The 26,062-nt window shown below is 44.4% G+C and overlaps 1 protein-coding gene and 1 long non-coding RNA gene across 7 annotated transcripts in view; one reads left to right on the top strand and one right to left on the bottom strand.

Annotated features, from left to right (window-relative positions):
- The window catches only part of Mob3b (MOB kinase activator 3B), a 208,451-nt gene that overhangs the window by 140,801 nt on the left and 41,588 nt on the right, over positions 1 to 26,062 (top strand). The gene's annotated exons all lie outside the window — the stretch shown is intronic.
- Gm33620 lies at positions 15,254 to 24,882 on the bottom strand. The gene is made up of 3 exons (XR_390469.4): positions 24,703 to 24,882; positions 16,876 to 17,193; positions 15,254 to 15,690 (listed from the first exon to the last, which is right to left on the bottom strand). It is a non-coding gene; the product is annotated as a predicted gene, 33620 (long non-coding RNA).

The raw sequence follows: 26,062 nt of genomic DNA, 5'->3' as shown, positions 1-26,062 counted from the left end.
TTTAGGGAGCTCACACTAACGTTGCTCAGAAAAAAAAAAATACAACAGACTACCATGGGTTTACTGAATTTCATGGAGCCACCATGCTGGTTAGAAGGACAGCTGAACCTAATGAAAACAGAGGTGATATCCCCATTCAGCATGGAATGAGGTCTACCATGTTTGGTGGAGAGGGAGACTGGGTTTGTTAGAAGATCGTCAATGAGTTATCCAGAAGCCTCCCATGAAGAACTCAAGTATGACTAGAGGAAGAAAAGAAGAAGATGAGCGTCAGGTAGGGCTCTGTGGCAGCCAGCAATAATGTCTGGCCACCTGAGGAAGAAGATGCATCAGTCCAAGAGTGACTTCAGTGTGAGAGCTGGAATCTGTTCCGGTGAGTGTGGGAGTAATGGATGTGCTTGCTGAAACTCCAATGACAGAAGGATGAAAATAGGATGGGAGGAAAAAAGGGGAGGAACACTGTGATGGTTTGTATATGCTCAGCCTAGGGAGTGGCACTATTAGAAGGTGTGGCCCTGTTGGAGTACATGTCACTGTGGGTGTGGGCTTAAGAACCTCATCCTAGCTACCTGGAAGCAGTCTTCTTCTAGCAGCCTTCAGATGAAGATGTAGAACTCTCAGCTCCTCCTGCACCATGCCTGCCTGGATGCTGCCATGCTCCTGCCTTGATGATAATGGACTGAACCTCTGAACCTGTAAGCCAGCCTGTCCTCGGGCATACAGGCCATCAGCAGAAAGGCTATTAACACCTGACCTCTGTTGCCTGTTCATCAGTACCTCCAAATGTTCTTGAGACAGGTCCTGCATTGTCATCGTTGTGAAGACGCAGTCAGAGGAACAGCAGAAGGGACCTAGAGGGAGGAATCTGGCAGAGCTGAACGACCACTCCAGGACCCCAGCTTTTGAAACCCGGCTGGGTATGCTGGGCACAGACTCTGCCACAGAGCTCTACCCCCAGCTTTGGGGATAGGCCCTTTTATTCCTCTACCATCTTATTTGCCGCAGACCCTTTGGATCCCTTTGTCTGCGTGGAATGGGTCTCTGGGGCAGGTGGGCAAAGCGTTGGATGGAATGACAGATGCACACAGGAGAGGTTGTGTAGAATCTGAATGTGTTTTGTCAAATCGAGCATCAAACTTTTTATATAGAAGAAAATAGGGAAGTTGGGTGACACACCCGCAAGGTACAAAGAGGTTACTGGATTCTTACACAAAACAGAGGAATACAAACACAGAAGGTCTAACAGGAACCACCTGGGATAGAATTCATTGTTAACAACTGGGATCAAAAGGAGCTCTACCTAAGATTCACTTAATCTTAGTAGGTCAAGGGCTTCGTGCCCTTGCCATAGTTCCTATTTTAGTCTATTGTATAGTCCACCTTCCCCCTAGGCCATTGTAAATACTTGTGTATGGGTGTAACTCAGCTATCTATAGTTTTAAGTATGTATTCTGGTTTCTCCTTAGGTCTGAAACTTCCTTCTTCCTAGATGATGGTAAATTCCTGTGTAGGGCAGTCACTTAGCTTATATTCAAAGTGATAGTGTAATACCAGAGGCAATTCTGAATGTCACTGAATAGGCAACATTCTTCCTGAATTCCAAGCCCATGGTCAGCTCAAGGACTTTCTAGGACGTTGGAACATTGATGAAGGCTTAGCTATGTCAGAATTCAATCTTAAAAGGCACTTATAATAGGATAATACTAAAAGAGAACATGTGGATCCATACACCAGACTAACTCGGGAATGGAAAATTAATGTATGGGTTAGAGAGAACGCCAGACTCCAGGAGGTGAGTTTCCGTGAAACTCTCTGCCTCGTGAGTGGCTTCCAGGCCTCTCGGCCTGTCAAGCTGACTCCACCAGAGTGCGTTGCATTTATTCACAGATATGGAAGAGAAAGAAGAGAGACAAATTCAGAATGGAAAGCACAGCTCTGCTCTGTGGCACCTCGGGTTGTTGACCAAATCCCAGCACCTGCTGAGTCACATTCACTCCCTCTTAAAACCTGAAATACATTTCTGAAGACAGCCACATACATCATTTCCCAAGACAGGATAGAACCAGCCTCACTCTGTCTGGGACAGTGACCTCTTTTTAAAATTAGTTATTTGATAATGTATTTTGATTATACATTATTGTATATGTGAAATGCTTAAATCTGGATAACTAACATATCTGCCACCCTCATACTTACTATTTCTGTAGGGAGATTATGGAAACTCTTAGGAATTTCAAGCAAACTGTCTATTGTCACTGGCCACTGTGCTGTGCAGCAGTTGGGTGGGACTTACTCCTCCTGTCTAACTAAAGCATTATGTCCCTTGGCTATCATCTCCTCATTTGAGGATCCTGACATTTCTTCGAGACTTTGGGAATCCTCAGATGACCTTCCCATCACCCCCAAAACAGAGCACGGATTTAAGTCACAAATTTTATTCTAATACAGGATTTTTAAAAATGGTATTGTATCTTCTGTTCTAAGCTCTCTGGACATCAGTGAGTGGAAATCTCAATGATTATCAGTATTTCTAATCCAGTGGGACAAGTGGCTCATAGTCACTTGTCTTGAGACATCCAGACATCAAAGTATGACTTCTGACACAAGGAATCAACAATGGGCATCAAACCATGCACCAGCTTTAAAATGATGGGATTGTTTTCTCCTTTCTATGTTTTTCTACCTTTAAAAATTAATCTGTGGAGCTGCAGACCAGAGCCATTAGCAGTTAGGAGCACTGGCTCCTTTTCTAGAAGTCCCAGGCTCAGTTCACAACACCCATATGGTGGCTCACGGCTGTTGGTAACTCCAGTCCCAGTAGATCCAACATCCTCTTCTGTCATTCTCAGACACTGTGTCCACATGGTGCACAGACATACATGCAGCAAAACACCCATACACAGAAAACAACATGAAAACAATTGAACTGTATATTTACCTTTATAACATAAAAGGTCTTATATTAAGAACACCTGATACACTGTGGTTAATCTGAAATTAGTCATTTTTGTGCCTCATACTCCATTGCTTACAAAGGAGTTTATTATAAGCGGTGGAAGTCTAAGTAGATATAGCTGTTATTAATAGATGCAAATGTAAACAAGTAAGACAGCTCTCTGCATCAGTAAATTCATCTTATCATGGAGAAGAATATGATTAGATCAATAATAGCTACACCTGTATGAACATATACAATCATTTTCCCTTAAACAACATGGCAACTTACATAACTTTTGCATTATACTAGGCATTATGTGTGATATAGGGGTACATAGGAGGATGCTCATGGATATACATGAAGATCCGATGCCATTTCATAAAGTACTTGAACAGCATTGTCTTTTGGGATCTGCAGAGGTCCCCTGAGAAACAGGGATGACTGTAAGTTCATTTGTGATCAAACCTGGGATGTCCTGCTTTCTCTGCCTCCCTGCCACACTGGGTTTTTGGATCTTTCCCTCCTGACATCCTGCTGTAGGACGGATCTGTCAGTCCCTATAGCCCATTTGTGATCGCTACTCTGTGTTTTGAAATCCTAGCTCTCGGCTTTTGTTTTCTTTTCCTTTAAAAGAGTCATTGAAGTCCGGAGTGTTGGCAGTGACCTTTGGAAGTGTTTTCACAGCTTGCAGAGACTTCCTGACATGTTTTATTAGCTTTTGGTGGTGACTAATAAACTGGGCTTTAACAAAGCCGCTTCCAAGAGAAGCACTCACCAGACTTATTATGAGGGAGGCCTGATGACAGGACTACTGCTCTCTAATTCAGCAGGCGGGCTGCACGAGTGCATCCCTTTACGGAGCACAGTGGCTTGATCATTCCGAGAGACACTCTAAGATAGAAAGTCCCCTGCCCCCGCAGAGCAAGAATGCCATTTCTGCAGGGATCAATGAACCAAGTATTCCACAAAGCTTTTATTTTCTCCCTTCACAGGGGTAAACTCTGAGCCTGAACTGGCCAACTGCATTTCAGATGGAATGAAGGTAGCAAGCACAGCCCCCTTCTGACAGCTAATGAGTCTTAGTTAAGGTCTTCCTCCTGTTTTATTTGGTGTGTGTGTGTGTGTGTGTGTGTGTGTGTGTGTGTGTGTGTGTTGCTCATTGTGTATACTGAGTAAGAGTGGAGGAGGCCAGGGGGCTTAGCATAGTGGGGTAAAGGTTAGACTATAGATTTCCAAAGACTTTCTAGCTCTGCCTGTGCACTGACAGACTGGGTGACCTTGAAGAAACAATATCTAAGACTTAAAGCAAGGATAGTGATTGTAGGGTTGTGAATGCTAACATGTGACAGACACTATAAAACAGTGCTTAAGAACAGAACAGTACATGCAAACAAAACATTATTTCATCAGATTCCTTGGAGAGCCGTGTTGGGGGTGTTGGGGGATGTTTGTGGGATGGTATGTATCTACATGCCTCCCTCTGCCCTGTCCATCACTTTGCACAGCTTCTTCAAACATGATTAACACTGGAACATCACTGTCATGGAACCAAGTGTGACTCCAGTGTTGCCCTCTCCTGCCCTTCGTACGCCTGACCCATCACTTCTCTCTGTTCTAACCTGTATTTACTTTGAGGAAGTTAGCGAGACATATCAAAATATCAGAAAGACCCGAGCAGTATTTAAACAGGTGTGCCAAGTACCCACTTGAACTTGCAGAGTTTGTGATAAGCTAAACGGAACTTCCACTTCAGACACAGGTTGACAGATGCCAAGACCCTCTCTAACAAGACAAATGCCATCAGCCTCTAAAGGAAGAGAGGAGATACGCTATAATACTGGGGGTGAGCGGCCAAGCAGCCTCTTGTCTACCTAACAGCTCTATCTCGTCTTATCTCTGGTCCTATGAGGTTCTTAGTAAACTATATGTTCATACAGAAGTATTCCAGAGGAGACATTTTAGTCCCTTCTACAAAGTCATCACTACAATGATGATGGCCATACTTATTTTATGGGGGTGGAGATAATGAAAATAAATCAGTTATAAAAGTGATGCCCAAATGCTCAGGCACCAAGAGGCAGAGCTTAGAAGTGAATTTTTAAGTCTTTTTAAAGTGTTGGGTGTTTTGGTTTTTTGTTTTGTTTTGTTTTCTTTCTTTTTCATTCCCTCAGGCCTTCCTGCTTGGTGTTTTTTTTTTTTTTTTAATTGTCCTTTGTGGCAAAGTTGACAGTGTGATGACCCTATGTGGAGAGGGAGGGGGGACGGGACTATTCTGCTGCTGGCCTGGGCATGGTATTCTCTAGAGTTCTCCGATCAAGGCATCCTAGTCTGAAAAGCAATGGCTACGCTGTGAGAAATTCTCTGTTCTCCCTATTGGGCATGGCATCATGCCAAGCTGGATTTTGTAGATTGCAGAAGATTTCTACATCCATCTTGCATTGAAATGTTGCAGCAGAACTCTCTGGTTTGTTTTAAGCACATCTTCCCAAATCAATTTAAGTAAGATTAATCTTAGAAATGTTTGATACATTTGGGACCTGGCAGTGGCTCAGTTAGCAACATGCTTTCTGTGCAAACATGAAGACCTGAGCTCCCATGCCCATGACCCCCTTAAAAGGTGGGGCACGGTGGCACATACCTGTCACCTCAGCACTGGCAAGGAAATGAGACAGGACAGCTGGATCCTTGAAGCTTTCTGGCCAGGCTGCCCAAATGGATGAGCACATATTTCAGTGAAAGGCCTGTCTCAGAAAATAAGGTGGGAAGTGACTTAAGAGATTCTTTTTTATTTTATTTTATTTTTAAGATTTTATTTATTTATTATATGTAAGTACACTGTAGCTGTCTTCAAACATTCCAGAAGAGGGCATCAGATTTCATTATGGATGGTTGTGAGCCACCATGTGGTTGCTGGGATTTGAACTCGGGACCTTCGGAAGAGCAGTTGGCGCCCTTAACCACTGAGCCATCTCTCCAGCCCGACTTAAGAGATTCTTAATGGCGACCTTTGACCTCCATCGATAACAAACTCCATAGACGGGGTGACTTAATAACGCAGGTTTCCTTTTCCAGGTTGCAGGTTGTCTTCTACCTGTGTTTTCGTATGATGAAATTGGGGATGGAGTTCCCCTCTCTGGGGTCTCTCGTATGTGGGCATCATTCCATTCCTGAGGGCCCCACCCTCATGGTCTAATCACCTCCATCAAGATTCCCCCAACCTACTACCAAATCATAGGGGTTACAATTTCCAGATAGTAACTCAGTGGACACGTAAACATTCACACCTTAACACCCTCTGACACCTGAAACCGGGCGACATGCTCTGTTCTATGTCCAACTGCTGACATGTTCTAGATCCCCTCACTAACAACTCTCTCATGTGAGAAGGAATGATTGTGAAACCTCAGCACTATCTGGCAAAGAACTAATATTAGCAATTATAATGGATTTGAAATCATGATGTCTCTTTCACTTGTGTACCAAGTAACTTTTTTACTTTTGTCTTCTCTTCTCTTCTCTTCTCTTTCTCTTCTCTTCTCTTCTCTTCTCTTCTCTTCTCTTCTCTTCTCTTCTCTGTGCACAAAAACTGAGGCTATCTCCAGGCTTAAGGGAGAAAGTCTGTGTAGATTTGGAGCACAAACAATACATTTTTCTCTTTCTGCTTTTGGTTGACTAGTCTCACAAGCATTGTGATAGCATTGTATGTACATTACCTAAGACCTGAGAAGACATCATGGCATATATTAAGAACCAGAAAGATGTCTGTTTACCTGAGGTGCCATTAGTAGGAACACAAAGGACAAACAGCACATGAGTGTGAATGGATAGATCCCAAGCACAGAAGAGAATAAGGGAAAGAAACCAGTGATTTTAGCCAGGCGTATTTGAAGAACAGCTCTGTAGGTTCAGTGCCTGGCATGTATGCATGCCTCAGTGAGAGAATTATAAAAACTGATGGCAGTAGCCCCCCCCCCCACCTCCCCGTCCTTGCTTAACTGAGAATTATAGAGGTATTGGAGGATCACAGCAGGTCTTCAGTCTCCAAAGAGTACTGTAATAAAACCTCGCACTGAAGAAGTAATGTCTGCCCAAACCATTTCAGAAGTGAGTGAGGCATTAGTCACTTCTCCCAGGTGACATACTAGGACATGCAACCTAAACTAAGAGTTCCTGTGGGCCCATGGTGGGGTTTTTGTCTTTTGTTTTGAGACAATGTATGTCTTAGTTTTCTACTGCAGTAATAAAAACACCATGGCTAACAGTAACTTGGGGAGGGAAGGTTTATTTCACCCTAATTCTTGTATCTCAATCACCTTAATCGTCTTAGGGAATCAAGGCAAGAACCTGGAGACAGGATCGATATAGAGGCCATGGAGGAGGGCTGCTTACTGACTCGCTCCTCATGGCTTGCTCAGTATGATTTCATAAGCACCACCTAAGGAGCGTCATCACCTCCCATGGATGGGCTCTCCCCCATCATGATGTCATCAAGACAGAAGGTACCACAGACTTGCTCACCAGCCTATCTGCTGAGGGCATTTTCTCAGTTGATGTCCCCTTTTCCAAAATGACTCGAAGCTTGTATCAAGTTGATATAAAACTAGCTGGCACAATTTTTCTGTTTGTATTTGTTTGCTTATTTTTATGTATGTCTGTGTCTATATGTGTATGGCTTCCTGCAGAGGCCAGAAGAGGGTGTCATATGCCCCAGAGCTAATGTAATTTAATGGGTAGTCATGAGGTGATTGATGTGGGTGCTAGGAACTGAACTCTGGATCGTCTGAAAGGAATCTCTTAATATCTGAGCCATCTTCCAGCCCCTCAGGACGAGCTTTGATCGGAGATCAACACAGGATTTAATAGGGGGTGGGGTGCTATCATGTGCATTATGGGATGTTTAGAATCAGGTATGGCTCTACTCTCGCCAGGTACCATAACCTTCCCTAATTATGTCAGACTCTACAAACATCTGAGGAGCCAAGCATCCTCAGCTAAGCTGCACATACCCCAGTGGTCCGGACAGTAAGGTAGCCCTTGATACCCCTCTTCATCTAATGCACTGTCTTTTAGCCTCTCTGTGGACTTCCAAGATGAATTTCAAGCTGTTGAAAATATCAATCCAGATTAGCAGTTAACCCTGTCTGGTGATAGCATCTCTGGGTTTAAATGTTTCTATCAACATTGCTGATGGGGAATTTTTGAGGATATTCTGGATGAGGAAGAGTATAACAGGGAAATCTAGTGACGTGTCACGCTAACAGTAAGAGTTGAAGCACATGTATGTGTACATATATGCATGTATGTGTATTGTGAATATGACATGAACTCACACGATACTATGTGAGTATCTCAAATATCTCTTTTTTTTTTTTTTTTTTTGGTTTTTCGAGACAGGGTTTCTCTGTGTAGCCCTGGCTGTCCTGGAGCTCACTTTGTACACCAGGCTGGCCTCAAACTCAAAATTCCGCCTGTCTCTGCCTCCCAAGTATTGGGATTAAAGGGTCGGCTGTCTCAAATATCTTAACTCATTTAGTCCTCGTTATGACTTTGGAACTGTCTCCATCACACGTTGCAGATGAGGCTGCTGAGGTAGAGTGAATTACCCAAGATCACACAGGTACTTAAGCAGCAGAGCTATTTTAGGTCCAGTCGCTTTAACTCTACTGTGTTTCCGAAGAAGGGGTGAGAGAGACTATAGTGTGGGGGCCATGGTACCCTGCTAAGATGCATTGTCTTGCATCCTTAAACAGACTTAAGAATGTATAATATCTTTTCAATTAAAAAAAAACTTTCAGTGGAAATTTCCCATAGAAATCTGGGCATAGTGGCACAAACCCTTACTAGCACTTGGGAGATGGACATAGGAGGAACATGAATTACAGCCTCAGCTGCAGAGTGAGTTTGAAACCACCCCGGCTACATAAGATCCAGAGATGGAAGTCGGGAGGGAAAAGGGAAATGGAAGAAAAAGAAGAAGAAGAGGAAGAAGAGGAGGAGGGAGGGAAAGAAGAAAAAGAAGAGGAGGAAGGAAGGAAGGGAGGAAGGAAGGAAGGAAGGAAGGAAGAAAGGAAGGAAGGAAGGACATTCATAGAGTTTTACAAATCATGGTACCATTGATGATAATAAAGGCTTTAAATGAAGGGTTATTCATTTTCTTATTCATCACTGTTCTTACACTGTGTTTAATGGTGCCATCTAATTTCAGATTTTTTTTTTTTTTTTAGCAAGCATGTTTAGTCTAGAGATCCCCATCAAATGACAGTGATTCATTTTCCCGGGCTCGGAATTGTGTTTTAGGTACCCCAAAGCAACTCTGTTATATTTTGCTGCTACTTCCAGATTATGGAGAGGCCAGCACAAGCATCTGTCTTGTTGTGGCAGCCTTAGGCAGCTGTGAAATTACAGGTGTGTTGAATTTACAAGCCTGGGTAGAGACCAGAGCTCCTGCTTTCCCCCGTGACCATCCAACAGGAGTGAGATTACAGAGGAGAGCGCTGAGATGGGGGATGTAACAAGAGTTGTGAGCTGATACTTTGTCAGCTACCTCTGCTTCTGGAAAAGATAAGCTGCTGTCTTCCTTCACAATGTAATTCCTGTAGCTAATAAAATATCCGTGGAACTCAGGCTGACTGAGCCTTCAGGGCTATCAAGAATGTGATGACAACCAGCTCAGGGCTGCCTGTGACCCTTGTGTGCTACGTGCATAGATTTTGAAATTCCTTTCAAAAGAGCTTCCATGTGGCGAGTCTTTCAAAGGATAGAAAATTTCTGGTATTTACACAGTCTGGGAACTGAAAAGAAATAAATTCTTCATGCTGCTTTCGAGAAGGACGGAGGTGCCGTCAGTGAAGCAATTCCTTCACTCTGTTTTAGCTCCCAGTTTGACAAGCGTTCCTTCCAGACCTGGCGCCCACATGACTAACTGCTGCTATCAGACATTTCCTCTGCCCTTGATGAATTATTCTTCACTGATGTGTCTGTAAGAATGGTGAGATTACTAAACAGTAGCTAAATGAATCAGGTGCTTAGCACAACAACAGTACTGAAAACGGCTTATTGGATCAGCAGTTACCACAACAAAGTGACTTAACAAGTGGCTGGACGTGTGTGTACCTCTCCTTTTATCTGAGTACTTTCCCTTCCGTTGTAAGTACAGTGGATGTTGCTGCTTTGCAGGTGAAGATATATAAATTAAAATGGCCCCCACCCAGTGTAACAAATGAGGTGGGAATGGGCAAGCACTCCAACCTTGGACTCATTCTTGGGTGTCACCACACTGTGAGCATTTGCACACTTGAGGAAAGGCCACGGGTTGGATGAGACTTCCTTGCACATGTTTGTGAAGACACCCAGGTATCCACACAGCTCATGGGGTTCAAACCTCCCCAGACATGTCTGAGAACCGTCTTCATCTGCCGTGCATAGGCACAAGGCACACTTCTCTGAGATGTTTGATGGGTAGCATCCACCCCTTTGAGTGCGAGGCTTTCATCCCGGCAGCTGCAAGTAGGTGCTTGAGGGCGTGCCAGGCCTGGCCAGCTCTTGTGCTCGCTCAAAAGGGTTCAGGCAGCAATTAACTCAAAGTGTGTCTCCTGTGCCAGAACCCATTAGGACAATCAATATTGGCTTCTGTCTTTGCATGCTTAATAAGAGCCCTGCTCCTGGACCTGACCTGCAGAAAATACCTTCAGAAATTCCCAAAGGTTTTACAGACATCAATAAATTAAGCATCCACACAGCACCCCCGCACAAGGTAACAGAGGGTAATTCTTAAGTCAAGGAGAGAGTTAGCTTGAGAGGGTAGTTGGGCAGATAAAGGACTCCACACTTTCAACATGTCACCACCCCCACACCTTAGGAGACCTCTTATAGGACTATTGTAAAACCTGAAGCATACAGTTTTAAAACCACTGATCCTTCCTTGCTGACCTTCTTTGTTTGATTGGCACTGTAGCTCATAGTGTATATTCCTGGACCTGGACCTGACCTAGCATGGGCTGGCATGCCAGAGGGCCATCTCTCACTACATATTCACATTTATTTTATTTTTTTTTTTTTTAGGTTTAATCATGACTTGGGGAAGCAAGGTCCAGGGACTTTTCTCAGTCTTGACTTTCCTTAGCTCAGGTAGGAGGAGCCAAGGAGTTGTCAGTCTGAGTCAGCATAAAGGTGCTCATAACATGCATTGATTTATTAGGTGTTTTTTGGTCTGCCTTAAGCTATGGGAGTGGAGGGGAGCTGAGGGAGGGCTTGGCACAGCTCTCCTGAACACCATATATCCTTCTTAGCTTCTGGGAGCAACAGTGAATCAGGGCACTGGGAATAACTGACTTGGGCACACTTGATATTATGTTGCTCCTGGGGCTTTAGTCACAGAAGTGTAGAAAGAGGATTGGCCTGGAATCTGAAGCAAGTGAGGATCCCGCACAGCTGTGTGAGGGGCTGGCTGCCTAGACATTTTTCTTTTTTCTTTCCTGATTTTATTTTTGTCGTTGTTTCTTTTCTGACTCATAATCACACTGTAATGCAACCCAGGAACCTCCCAGACATTGACCTTGGCAGCAGCACAATAGCAACGGATAACATGTACAGAGCTGAAGAGATGCAGAAAGCTAACATAACTGTGCTCAAGGCTCCAAAGCTGAAATGAGAGTGACGGAATTATAAGCACAAGGCGTGTATGTGTGTGCATGCATGTGTGTGTGTGTGCATGTATGTGTGCAGGGTAGAATGATATGCATGCAGAGAGGTTAAGCCTGAGGACTCTAACCTCAGAGAGGACTCTAGCCCAGGGAAGATGTTTAGCAGTCCTTGGGTGGGCATGGGATGTGTGGCAATACTGAATGGCCACAGCCACCCACCTAAGTTGGGGGTCATAAAATGATACATTAATTTGTCCCTTATTGCCTCAGCCAAGAGGTTGCAAATTTAACGTTGTCAAGTTGAACATTGGTTGTTGGTGGGCGGGAGGGAGAAAGGTGTCTGCCCCGTGCCTCTAGCCAGTTCAGCGGCGTCTTGGTGCTATAATAAAGGATCTGAGGCACCTTCATCCCAGCCACTGTCTGCACCGCCAGCTGAAAAACCCGGAAGAGAGAAGCTGACTGAGTCTGGTGAAAGTTCACCAGACTATAAGCCTAGAAGGGGTAGCAAACCGCAATTCCTTCCTGAACTTCTAGCTGTAAACAGGTGGCTCTAGCTGTCTTACTCATAGGTTAAATTCAACTCCCTTGGGCTATTTAAAAAAAGAAGGTATCTTTTGTAACTAGCTTATTTCTTCTGGCCTTTTTCAACTGAGAGAGGGAAGGGGTGAAGAGATAGAGCAGGGAGACAAGGGGGAGGTGGAAAGAGGAGAGATACACTACGGCCAGAAGGATTGCACTGGTCAGTCACTTGCCCACAGTCAGCTTCCTTAAGAGCCCTAGTGTAATGGGACATTGGACCCAAAAGTCCCCGTTGGCTTCAGTAAGTATGACAAACAAATCTCATCTCTTTGTTTGTGTTTGGTCCTCATGGGATCTTGAGACTGACCCCAAGAGAGGAAGCAAGGACATATTGATTGAAAAGGACTATAAAATGTCACTCCTCATTGAAACCTCTAGACCACACAGTGGGTGAGAATTTGGACACAACACAAACAGTATTAGGGACTAACCTTGCTCTCCCTGGAAGGGCCTGGCGGGTTCTATTGAGTTAGCACATTGAGAGTTTCACCAGAGTTAATGTTTTAGCCATTATGTCGATATATTTAATGACATTTTGTCTAAGTATTGCATGACAGAGTAAAACTAATTTTAACACAGCAGATTTGTTTTTAAGTGAAGGGATGACATTAGGAATTACCTGGTACACATTGTACTCAGCCGAATAGTTTAAGTTAAAAATGTGCATGTGCACACACACGCGCGCACACACACACACACAAAACCAAAAAAAGACAAGACAAAGAAATGCTTTGAGAGAGTCGGTTCTGACAGGTCTAAGAGTCCTTTGGGCAGTCCTGTTATTTGGGAGAAGAGCTACTGCCAGCTGCTGTTTACAATGTGTTGGACAGGCCCATGTGGACCAGCTTGTTCTGGAGCTCTCTCACTGTATAGTTGGTAGAAAAGATCTGCAGCCAGGTAGTTGGCACCCCAGATTCACGCCTCTGGTACTTGTAGCATAGCCTTGGTTGGCAAACTTGCCTTCTCTGTCATTTCTTCCTATGTAAAATGGAGATCATAATGATGCCTTCCTAGGACACAGTCCTTGTGAGGATTTCATAATTTGCTGGTTCTGATTCATAGTCAGCACTCAGTAGATGTTATCACCAATATGCACAATGTAAAGCCGTAGTCTGGAGTCGAAAGAGATCCAACCATTTCCTAATGGCACACTGGATTCCCCAAGGATGCTTTTTTAAAAATCTTGATTTCCAACCTTCGGTGAATTGAATATGCTTGGCCCAAGGAGTGGCACTGTTAGGATATGTGGCCTTGTTGGAATACGTGTGGCCCTGTTGGAGGAAGTGTGTCACTGTGGGTGTAGGCTTTAAGACCCTCTTCCTAGCTGCCTGGAAGCCAGTCTTCTAGCAGGCTTAAGGTGAAGATTAAGGTAGAATTCTTAGCTCCTCCTGCACCATGCCTGCCTGGATGCTGCTGTGCTCTCACCTTGATGATAGTGGACTGGACCTCTGCAAGCCAGCCTCTATTAAATGTTGTCCTTATAAGTGTTGCCTTGTTCATGGTCTCTGTGTACAGCAGTAAGACCCCCACTGAAACACAAGCCGCTCGTGCCTTTGGTGAGTAGAGCTGATATCTCAGCTTAGGAGTCAGAAAACAAGTCTCTGCTTTAGATGGCCAGCCTCCTCCACCTGTGAGGCTTCCTGGTCTCTTGGCCACTAGCCAACTCTCTGAAGACAATCAGAACGGCAAATGCTGACCAAGCTCTGTGCACTTTGGGATACCTTGCAGTATTTTGTTCTGTTTTTATTTCCACTCGGTTCTCACAACCATCCAACAAAGTAGATTCTGTTAATGTCGGTGTCCCACCTAGGGAAACTGAGCCTGAGGGATTTGAATGCAAATCTGTGTGACAGCGTATTCTGTGACTCTCTAGCCAACCCCCTTGCTTGGTTATGCAGGTGATCTCTATAGGTCACATGTGAACAAAGAACATTCAGACATGTGCTCGTCTCACTGCACTCAGGATCACAGTCAGGAAGACATGCTAAGTCTCCAGAGTGTTTGATGCAGTGCTGTTAGATCAGGTCCTGAGAACCAGTTCTGACATGTTCTTAGATATCGTTAGTGCTGCTGGTCCAGGAGACATGCTTGAAAATTCACTGGGGTTTCAGACTCGGCTGTTAAAAATGTGGGCCACTGCCTTTCGGTTTGTTCTTTGTTTCCTTGATCATTTAAATGTACAGTTAGTGTTGCACCTACTGTCTACCCCAAGGAAAGATACTGTGTGCAGCTTGAGTGTCCCAGGCCTCTCTCCCCACTTCTCCGTCTGAGCTATGTACACTGCCGAGAAATTTAGTACTGTGAAACAACACCGAGAATTGAAAATTCTAATATTGCCTATTAAGCAAACAGATCTATGAAGTATGGTGCAAAATGTATATGAGCTGTTTACATGTAAGCTATGGATGTTAAGTCACCCTGTGAGCCTAGTCAAGGAAAGTGTCAGAGACTGGAAGATGTACAAGGTCATCTACCAGCCTGTCTGAGTAATGGTTAAATCTGCATGTCGGGTTTGCAGTGAATCATTGCTGAAAGAATTCTTTTTTTTTTTTTTAATGGTTTTTCGAGACAGGGTTTCTCTGTATAGCCCTGGCTGTCCTGGAACTCACTTTGTAGACCAGGCTGGCATCGAACTCAGAAATCCACCTGCCTCTGCCTCCCAAGTGCTGGGATTAAAGGCGTGCACCACCACGCCCGGCCAAAAGAATTCTTGATACGATGCAATGAATGATAAGTATAGAAAGGTATAAACTAAATATATGGACTTAATCTTACTTTTGAAAAGTTATATATGCATGTGTGTATATATAAGTATGTATACATATACAAACTATTAAAAGATCAAAAGGAAAAATACTGCTTAGTAGTTGTTTCCTGGTGAGATTATGAATAGTAATGAAAGTTACACTTGGTATCATTTTCAATGTTTTAATATTATTGTTGAATTTCAATAAATAATAATAATAATTTAAGCCAATCGTGATGGCAACATGCCTTTAATCCCAGCACTTATGATGGTTATATAGTCTCAAAATGATGATGATAATAAATTTGTTTTATTTATTTGATTAATATTATTATTATTTAGGCGGTCACCTACCTTTATAAATATGTGTTCTGTAAAACAAGTCTGCCCAGCAAATTATGAATGTGTAAGTTGGAAATGTTCTTAGAGAACTAGAAACACTTTTAAATTACTAAATATGGTCTCAAAGGATGCTGTTATGCATTTGGACCCAAAAGTGTTGAAAAACTTCCTAGGACCTGAGCAGGAAGGATAAAGCAAGGGAGCTTTGACTATGCCTGGAGGTTCTGCTGGCGAGGAGGCAGTGGGACATGTGGACTGGGGTGGGGAATTGGTTTCTTCCCTCCAGTGAATACACCTGGCTAACAGTGCTTCTGTGAGACATCACAAAACATCGCTGTAGTTACTATCACTCAGATCAAATGCACCCTCTCCAAATACATCCAGGTGCCCGATGCAGACATGCAGGTGGTAAGAAAGCTCAACATAGGTGACTGGATGACGACCTGCACAGATTAAAGAGAAAGCATAGGTTGAAAACACCAAGCCCCTTTACCATCATCAGCCTTAGGAGTATGCCCATGATCCTTGGAGTGGCCTTCAGAAATCAAGCAAATGGTACTTTTGCATATATATGTCAAATACAGCATGAGAAAGGGGAACTGTTTCCTAAGACCTAAGCTGTGCTTCGAGGAAGTGAATGTCTGAAGTCGTGGAGGCACTGCAGCTAAGGTAATGATTTTTCAGCAAAGTCAATAAATATTTTCTATGCAGCCAAGCCTTGCCTAGCTGTACAAAACAAAATAAAAAGGGGGTTGATTTGATTTGAGTTCGCACAATGGTGAGATTGATGGAGCAACCTGAAGGAGTGGGTGGAGAGCCAGTGGGCACTGCCCTGAGATGAACCTGTAGCAGACAGAGATCCACCTTACCTATGTGTCTTATGAAAGGGCCCACCACCTGCTACCATCAATTTGCAACGATGGGTGTTGTTTCTCTTAAAGACTTCATGCTAGTAGCTCAGTGGTAGAACACTTGTCTACCATGTGCTACACCCTGGGTTCAACACTTTAGAACCAGAAGAAGAAAACATCAAGAGCTAGAAAAATGGCTCAACAGTTAGAAGAGCTTCCTGTTCTTCCAAATGGCTTGAGTTTAGTTCTTGGCATCCACACAGGGCACCTGACAACAACCTATAATTCTAGATCCAGCAGTCCAGTACTCCCCACCAGTACCTGCATATGCATGCATGTACATAGATGCAAACAACATGCATATACACATAGATATAAATCTCTGCCTCTCTGTCTTCTATCTTTCTATCTCTATCTCTGTGTCTGTGTGTGTGTGTGTGTGTGTGTGTGTGTGTGTGTGTGTGTGTGTGTAGAGAGAGAGATAGCTCAGTGGTGGACAGTGTATTGCTCTTTCAGAGGGCCTAAGTTGAATCCCAGCCCCCACATCAAGTAGCTTAAAACCACCTGTAACTCTAGCTCCAGAGGATCCAATATCCTCTTCCGACCTTGCTGAAACCTGTGTATGACCACACAGTTATACACACCATTTAAGGCAGGAGAAAAAAAAAGTAAGAACAAAAACATATACAAGGAAAAAAGGTTAGGCTGGCAGAATGAATATGTGAAAGGGATAGGCCTGCCCAGATGTGTAAAACATCTGCATGTGTGGGAACTCACCTGTATACACTGTTGTCCTGTTGCTCAGTCAGTTCCCAGTTGTTCCAGGTCTTCTGAAGGAAACAGAATTCTTGGCCTTTGTGTCACGGCTCATTTTTCCTTTATTGTTGACAACATTTCAACATTTATGTAGTGCTGCTGGCTAGCCTCGACCAGCTGCCTTCAGCATCTTACCTCTGTTCGTTTAGCATGTGGTCCTGAGGAGCCTTGGTCATCTGTCTCCTGTCATAGCTCTTCCTATGCCTGTTCCATCAAATTCCAAAAGACAAGTTTCCCGAACTCTCAGATTCTCCTCAAAAGTCGTGTGTCGTGGGGAACCTTAAAATTAACACAACACATTTATTTCAATTGGAATTTAAAAAAAAAAACTATTGAAAGATACTTTTGAGGATGAAATAAATTTTAAAGTGTAGCCTTGGGTTTTGTGAGATAGAGGGTGTACCATTTGGGCATAGGATATTTTGGAGTGGGCCAGCTCTGGAATAAAATTCCAGTCTGTGCCAGTGTCCCTGAGCAGGTGACATAATCTCTCTGTTCAGAACATTATGCAGTCAGAAACAAGCTATCTTAGCATTACACTCAGAAGGGGCCTGTTCTTAGTTTAATATTCTGCGGTTATCAACTTGAAATTCTGGGTCAGTGGTTCTCAACCTTCCTAATACTGTGAACCTTTAATACAGGTCCTCATGTTGTGATGACTCCCAACCATAAAGTTATTTCATTGCTACTTCAAACTATAATTTTGCTACTGTTATGAATTATAATGTAAATATCTGATATGTGACCCCCAAGGTGGGTCATAGAACCACTTAACCCCAAGGTGGGTTAAGAACCACTGTTCTGGGTAATTACTGAATATTGGGCTTGCCAAACTAGTTCCAACCAGATATTTTTATTTGTGAATATGTTTTGTATACAAGGGCTTAAACTCATAGCCACTGCAATCAGCCATGTATTTTGACCCATAGGATGTTTTAAATATATGTATGTATGTATGTATGTATGTATGTATACACACACACACACACACACACACACACTTATGGAACAGTTTTAGAACTATGGAAAAGTTGCAAAGGGTAGGGCTGTTCCGTATTGTAACACCTTCCACAAATTCATCAGACATACATAACTGAAGACTTGTATTCCACTCTGTATTTGAAGTTTGCTAATTGTCCCTGACACCCCTCTTCTGCTCCTGGATTCCATCCAGTTACCAGCTACCCTTGTCATCTTGTCTCCTTAGATGCCTCTAAGTTATGATGTATATGTGCTTGAGTGTGGATATGTATCTATGCATCCATGTAAGCTCAAAGACCATTTCATTAGAATTTGAAAGAACAGGCTCCAGGTGGGGCAGACTTTCTTTATCTTTGAGGAACTTTACCATTTTAAGGAACATTCATGCAATATTTTGAGTTTGTCTCCTTGTTCTTTGTTGCTTGTTTGTCATAGTAAGATGGCCTGCTGGCTTTGGCCAACGTAGACTTCATAAGTGAATGGCTTTCATCACATCACATCAGTGGAATACTCCATGAACCTCAGTTTACTATGTTGGCTGGATCACTTGGGCAGGGTTGTTTGTCAGACTGCTCCTGTGTGAGGCCACATCCCTTCCAGACTACACACTCTTCAGGAGACAAGTCACTCCCGAGGAACACACTCACACTCCTCTGCACCCAGGGCTGTATCTTCATAAATTGCTTGGACTCTTGCAACACAGATCATTTGCAAAGTCCTAATTTATTATTCAGCCATGTATTATATCAGTATGGCCTTGTGGATATTTTTTTATACCTTGGGCTATAATTCAGTACTACTACATTAATGTTGCTGGTCAGAATGATCTGAAGGTGGCCTTTGGGAACTCTTTTATATTGGTTCCTGTGTCTCTTTGACATGCCTAAATTGTTAGTGTTATTGAATTACCACCACCACCACAAGTGTGTGTGTGTGTGTGTGTGTGCGCGCGCGCGCGCGCACCAGAGGAAAACGACCAGGAGTTGGCTCTTTCTTCCATGGGTTCTAGTTTACCACACTCAGGTTGGCAGGTGCCCTCAGCCACTCACTGAGTGCCTCTTCATCCACCCTTGCATTTCAGTGAGCACCACCTGTCTTTCTGGTGCTTTAAAATGTCCCAGGTATCTTCTTATATCCTATCCCATTCTGTCTCCTCACGGAGTCCCTGCTCCCTTGTATTAAAGAACGATCAACATTGGCAGCATACTTGTGTAAGCAGTTCATTAATCAAGAAGAGTTTGGGGCCTTTATTTTTGTTTTGACAGGATTTTTCTATATAGCCGGGGATGGTCTGAATTCATGATTTTCCTGACTCTGCTTCCTGCATGCTGTTATTACTTCATGCCCCTGTGTTAGTTTAATCTTTAAAAATAGGGTCAAAGACTTATACTTAACCAGGCTGAATCAATTATATTAAAGTCGATGATAATAAATAAAATGCTGAGAATAATTTTAAGGGTTTTTTTTTTTTTTTCGAGACAGGGTTTCTCTGTGTAGCCCTGGCTGTCCTGGAACTCACTTTGTAGACCAAGCTGGCCTCGAACTCAGAAATCTGCCTGCCTCTGCCTCCTGAGTGCTGGGATTAAAGGCGTGCGCCACCACGCCCGGCTATGGTTTTTTTTTTGTTTGTTTGTTTTTTGTTTTTTGTTTTTTTTTTCTCTTTAAACAAAATATTAACGAACATTTAACTATAAGAGGACTCCACAGGAAAATCTAGATTTCTGGATCCTGTCCCTTCAAGTGCCAAAGCCCACAGTGCCCCTGCTCGGTACAGCCCCCACTTTACCAGCGCTCTTTTATCATCTTTGAAAGTTTCTTAAAAAAAAAAAAAAAAAAGTCACTTTTGGTTCAAAACCTATCCAAGCAAATCAGTTACTTAAATTACATAGTTTAGTCTAGGAATTTAGGCCAATTCTCACCCACTGTTCAGATTTGAGAGGACATTTGAGAGGCTCCGCCCTGTTCATCCTGATTGGATCTCACATAATGACGCCATTGCTTGCATAGGCCCTGCCTTGTCTCCTGTGGAAAGAGCTATCAGCAGGCAGTCCCAGCCTCCCTCGGCCTGTGCGCCGCTGTAGTCTTTGAACATTGAATCTGTCTTCAGCTTTCTTAGACCTGTTCCGTCTGGAGAGATTCCAACTTCAGGCTAACTTCCTGGTTTTGGGTTCTGGAAATCTCTCTTCAGTTCTGGAGCCTACGGACCATTCTCCCTGGATCCTCCTCCCTTTACGTAGAAGGTCAAATTATATTTCAGTGCTGTAAAACCCTGTCGGCACATCCGAGGCCCTGGGCTCAGTCCTTAGCGATGCAGAATCAACTACTAGTATGAGTTGCTATTTTTCTTGTCTTGCCCTTACCCGTCCCACATCACGTGTCTCCGGATTATTGGTCAATCAGTCCCAAATCATTGCAAACCTTGGAAACTTTGGGGTTCCACATTTTGTGGCTTTTCTATGTAGAAACAAATAGCTTGGATTAACATGTGAATCATGCTTTGTGGAGCTGGAAAATGTCTCTTCCTCACTACCAACAATAAAGGATGTCCTTCTCCGAGATAGTGAGAGAAGTGTGAATTAGATTTCACTGCAACTGACTTCCTTAGACATGACAAGCTAAACACGGGCCTGTAGCATTCCCTGTGTTTTTTGTTTGTTTGTTTGTTTTTGGTTTTTGTTTTTTTAATTAGCGATGATTTTCAGACTGTGAGCTTAGGACTGAAACTGGGAGATGCAAAAAATAGGTGCTCACTACCCACATGCTACTCTAGTTTGCGTAAGCTCATTCGTTGGCTTATTTTACTGCCTTTCACCACCACACCCGTGGGCTGATGTAGCGAAAATACCTGAAGCTGGGTACTGATACACATGTACTCACTTTCAGAGTTCAAGAGCCTAGGAAGCCTAGGATCAAGGCGCAGCCCAGAAGATCTGACGAGGGCCTGCTTCATAGGTCTGCTGTAACCTCAAGTGGGGCTTTCTTACAGGAGGGGCTAAGACCGGTTACAAGATAGCTGCTCTCCTGGTCTTATCCTCACCACTCCCTTGCCAGTACTGTTGTTTGGGGACAGGAAGGACTCAGCATGTGAATTTGAGGAGGATCATAAATTCTATCTATTTTGGATGAATACTTCCTGAGAGCCATCATTCTCAGGGAGCAGTAGCTAAGAGAGATATACTTGCAATTATATATTTATATATTTATTATTATATTATATATTTATATATTAATTTATAATTTGACATTGCAAACGTACCAAAGGCAGAAAAAAGGACAATATAAGATACTATGTTAAGTACCAACATGGGAGAAACACAGGGTGTTAGGCAACTAGACTGAGGGTCAAGTGAACCAGGAGAACATTCTGGAGGGAATAATAGCTTAGTTGAACTTTGAATAATAAGTGTGAGTTAGCCAGTCAAACATGCAGTGTGGGGGACTGATGCAGAGATAGCTCAGAGGCTAAGAGCCTGTGCTGTTCCTGCAGATGATGAGTTCAGTCCTCAGCCCCGTATGAGGCGCCTCCCGGCTTCCTAGACCTTCAGCTCCACAAGCACTCCCCAGACACTCTAGTGCACCCTCCGCTATGAATACATGTAATTAAAATTTAAAAACTATTTTTAAAGGGTGTGGTGCTGAAGAGACGGCACTGTGGTTAAGGGAATGTGGTTTTCGTAGAGGACTCAGGTTCAGTTCCTAGCTTCTACGTGGCATCTCACAACCTTCTGTTAACTACAGGTCCAGAGGATCCAACACCCTCTTTAGACCTCCATGGATGTCAGACATGGACATGCTGAGTATACATACATGTAGGCAAACACTTACATATAAAAGTAAAAGTGATTGTCTTCCCCCCCACCCCACGTCTTCCCTTCTCCCTCTTGCTCTGCTCGGTCTGGGACCCTGATCATTCATACACACACACACACACACACACACACACACACACACACACACGCTCACCAGCCCAGTAATTGTCTTTAAGAAACAAGCCCCTCAGGTGGCGCACGCCTTTAATCCCAGCACTCGGGAGGCAGAGGCAGTCAGATTTCTGAGTTTGAGGCCAGCCTGGTCTACAGAGTGAGTTCCAGGACAGCCAGGACTATACAGAGAAACCCTGTCTCGAAAAACCAAAAAAAAAAAAAAAAAAAAAAAAAGAAAGAAAGAAAGAAAGAAGCCCCTCTCCCAAAGACAATGGTATTGTGGCAAGAAATCCAACTAAGCCCAGGAGTTTGTAGCGAGCTGAAGATTCGTAGCTCCAAACAGTTGCAGTATACCTGCAAACTGTAAAAATCTAGAGATGAATCCCTGGAGATAGAAAGATGCACATGTGTGAAATCACATTTAATGGCTTTGATTTCACCTGGGATATAGGGAGCTAGTTGCCTTGGAGTTTTATACGGACTGATTTCTCAGCTAGATTTGCAATTCTGGAGGGTTTCTCACCTGCCAAGTGGAGAGAGAACTGCACTCATAAAGAGAGGGAGCTTGCGAGGGGTGCGGGGGAGAGCCATGGGCACCTCGTAGGAGGTGTTCCAGGGAGTGGTGCTGATGGCCTGGGCTGCAGGAGACGCCCTGTAGTTAAAGCGTGGTTATAGATGAGAAACAGTCCAGATGAGATGTGAGACCAATCAACACCCCTCACACAAATGGAAGGAAGACTCTACTAGTGAGGAAACAGTATTTGTATCTATGAGGATACTAAAATGTAGCATCCAAGTAAAGGGGCCTCTCAGTCCTTTTTTAGTACTGAGATTAGACTCCTAGGCCATGACCCCTGGGCCAAACTACTGAGGACCAGTTTACCTGCCTTCCTCCCTTCCTCCCTCCCCCACCCCCGATTCCCTCCCTCCTTCCTTCTCTCTCTCCTTCCTTCTTTTCTTCCAAATTGCTTTTATTGTCCATCCATAAGTGACCAAGTTTGGCTCTTCCTCGGTCTGCTTTCCCCTCTGTGTCCGTACTATGACAGTGGAGAGCAGAGGAAGCCATCCTGGAGATGTGGGTGAGGGGCAGCCTGCGGTAACTGGGTGGTGGTGTTGGAGAAGCAGGAGGACCAGTAGGCATATTGTATTTACAGTTGCTCCTTTGTGTGGCTGAAGCGGTGCTCTCTGTGCCTGGAAAATAGCATGTCTGAACGAATTAATAATCTGTTTAGAACACATAATCACACGTTAGCCTTTTCTTTTGCTTTTGCTCCAACCAGTGTGAGAGACCAGAGGGCAACACAAAGGAGCTGGGGAAGGGCCGAGGAAGGGAGGTGATGAGCAGAGGGGTAGCCAGTTTATTTCTAACCATTTGCAGCTGTCAGCTTGTTTGGGGACTTTTTTTTTTTTTTTTAGGCAGAGGAACAAAGTCCCGCTACACACAATTGTTTTCCTTGGCATCGTGAACAGACACTTTCTTGAGGCGCACATCGAGATAATACAAAACATCTGCTGAGAGAAATCTGCTCTCTGCAGCTGAATGAGCCTCGGCATCAGAGAGAGCATGGGGCTTCTGCAGATTAGAACACAGCTTTCAGGGGCGGCGGCAGGGGCGGGGGGCGGGGGCGGGGCAGTGTGGCTCGGTAGAGAGAGCAGGAGAGTAAACAAAGAGGAGGAGATGTATATTCTTGAGAAACATCTGTGTTCGCTTTTTTCCCCCCCAGCTGCAGTGATCCAACTGCATTCTGTCTTGCAAGAATTCTGGAAACAGTATTTTCTCAGCCCCACTGCCAGACGCCTGTTTTCTTTACTCACGCGTGTGGGATATTGTCTGTATTCGTGAGCTATTGAGAATGAGTGGGTTTTATGACTTGTAAAGGGATTTTCGCATGCACACTTCCATTTCTGGACTCCGAAGACAAAAAGGACATCACAAATGACCTCAAGTCTGCATGACAGTGTAAAGGAGAAAGGTGGACATATCCAGTTGTCACGAGTGACACTTGATGGCGGTCCCTGAAGAATCCACTAGGGCGTTAGGTTTTCTGTGTCATGCCAAGCCCCTTGGGCAGCTCTCATGGTGTCCCCCATCCCCATATCAACCAGCTTTTCTGAGAAGTCTTTGTCCTTTGGAAAGGGCAGCCGCACCTGTGCTGGTTCACTTGATAACATCACCATCTCAGCCGTGACAAGGAAGAGCCGTCATTATAATGATAGGACTGTCTAGTCCCGTTCACTGTGTGCTGTCTTCCGTATGTCTGCCTGCACCGGGCTTCAGCCGTGCATTTCACTGTCACCATTCTTCAGCTACGGATGTTAACTGGGCCTCCTAGAAGTTCATATAGCAAACCTGCCCCAGGGTGGGCAGCATGGAAGTCCCAGAGCCAGCACCCGTCTCCGGTATGATCAGCGCCAAAGCCGGATGTTTAACCAGTCCCCTTAGCCCCGGCACGTAGGTTTGGAGAGGTCAGAGCCACATTACCTTTGCCACGTTCATTTTCTAGCGAATTTGTTTCTCTGATCCTGCCAGTTGGATGGAAGACAAGGGGGCCCTGAGAACTCCATAAAGCCTCCCACCGGGGGTGGAAAGAGACACAGCCTCCAGCGGTTGCAAACTCGGATTCAGACCCCTTTCATCACGGGCCCTAGAAGCTCTCTCAGCCCTGAGTTGGCTCTCTCCCTTTCTAAGCTTTGATGTCAGTGTCAGCTGGTGACAGAGGAGCTCTACTTAGGCTCTTACTCTGAAAGGAATCTAAGCAGCTATTTCAGACCCATCCTGCCCAGGCTCTAGGCTGAGCAGTAGGGAGCCATCTATGAGAGCGACTGTCACAGCCCTGTCCTTATGCAGGGTATAGTCCCAAAGCAGAATGCCTAATAGCCTTACCTCCAGCGCCCAGGCTTCAGCCCAGGACTGATTACAGGCCAGAGTCTCATTCCCCATTGTTGGCTTCTCTCTGGAGGGGAAGGGATGAAGGCTCACAGCTCAGAGACTGCCCCTTGGGTCCTGTCCATTGTTAACCTTCTGTCTTCCTTGGAGTGTTCTCTCTCTCTCCCTCTCTCTCTCTCTCCCTCTCTCTCTCTCTCCCTCTCTCTGTATATATCTCACTCATTTATAACAGAATAAGTGGAGTCACACAAGCCACCCAGACAAATCGTTTTTTCTTTAGATGTGTCTGAAAAGGAAATAGTCACGGCCATTTGAGGGTTTAGTAGAAGGGAGAAAGAAGGAAAGGAAAAGCAAGCAAGAAAAAAAAATGGGTTAGAGCTCAGAAATCACGGGAATTTTTATTTCATTTTCTTTGGGAGAAAGGAGATTTACTAAGTCAGAGATGAAAGGCAAATCTGCAACGCACACAGACACACACACACCCCAAGAAGTTCTCTTCTGTGCCAGGTTTAGCTCTCTCGCCAAATGTGGCCTGAAGATCAGAACGCTGTGGTTAGACAATTCATAAACTCAGCACGGCTTCTGTCAGATGCTGGCTCCTGACAGAGCACCAAGACCTCGGGAGCAGCCAGGGCTGAGGAGCTGTCTCGTCAGCACCCAGCCCGCAGACTCACCTCACTCTTACCCCAATTCCCTGGCCTGCCTCCTTCCCAGCCTGGAACAAGTCCCTGCTGGAACTTCATGAGTGAGTGCCTTGGATCCTGACCTCTGCCCAGGCATGCTGGAATCTGAGCTCATCCCAACCCATTCGTATGAACCTACTGTGGGTTCACTAATGCTGCTTCACTACGGGCCCATTTGTAAAGAGCAAGCCACACCACGTGACTCGAGGGCATAAAGGGCATGAAGTCCTTTTTCAGCCTGTCACTTCTTCATAGGTCGCTCCTCAGGGTATGTGTTCTTGGAATCTTAAATTTTTTTTCCCCGTTTTGATCTAAGAGCCACAGGACGTGAGGTAGCCTGGGTAGGATGAAGGAAAGGCATACTGTTCAGACTGTTATCAACTGTAAATCACTCTGAGACCTGCTGGTCAAAGGTGACTTTCTACTTCAATTGTCTGCCAGGTTGATTGTCATGCACTTGTCTGCATTGTCATAAAACTAGTCAAAGTTTGACTCCAAGCGCCTATGAAATCCAGTCGACACAGTGGAGGCTGCTGGTTAACACTGTCCTGAGACAGACGTGCAGTCTGCCGCGGTGGAGGCTGCTGGTTGATACTGACCTGCATAACTTTCGGACTGAGTGCAATGACTGAAGTTTATCATTCCCCACCTGGAAACCTAGATCGAACAACTGA

The sequence above is a fragment of the Mus musculus genome, chromosome 4 (genome assembly GCF_000001635.26).
Source record: "Mus musculus strain C57BL/6J chromosome 4, GRCm38.p6 C57BL/6J".
NCBI lineage: Eukaryota > Metazoa > Chordata > Mammalia > Rodentia > Muridae > Mus > Mus musculus.
This window is presented reverse-complemented; position numbering and strand designations above follow the sequence as displayed.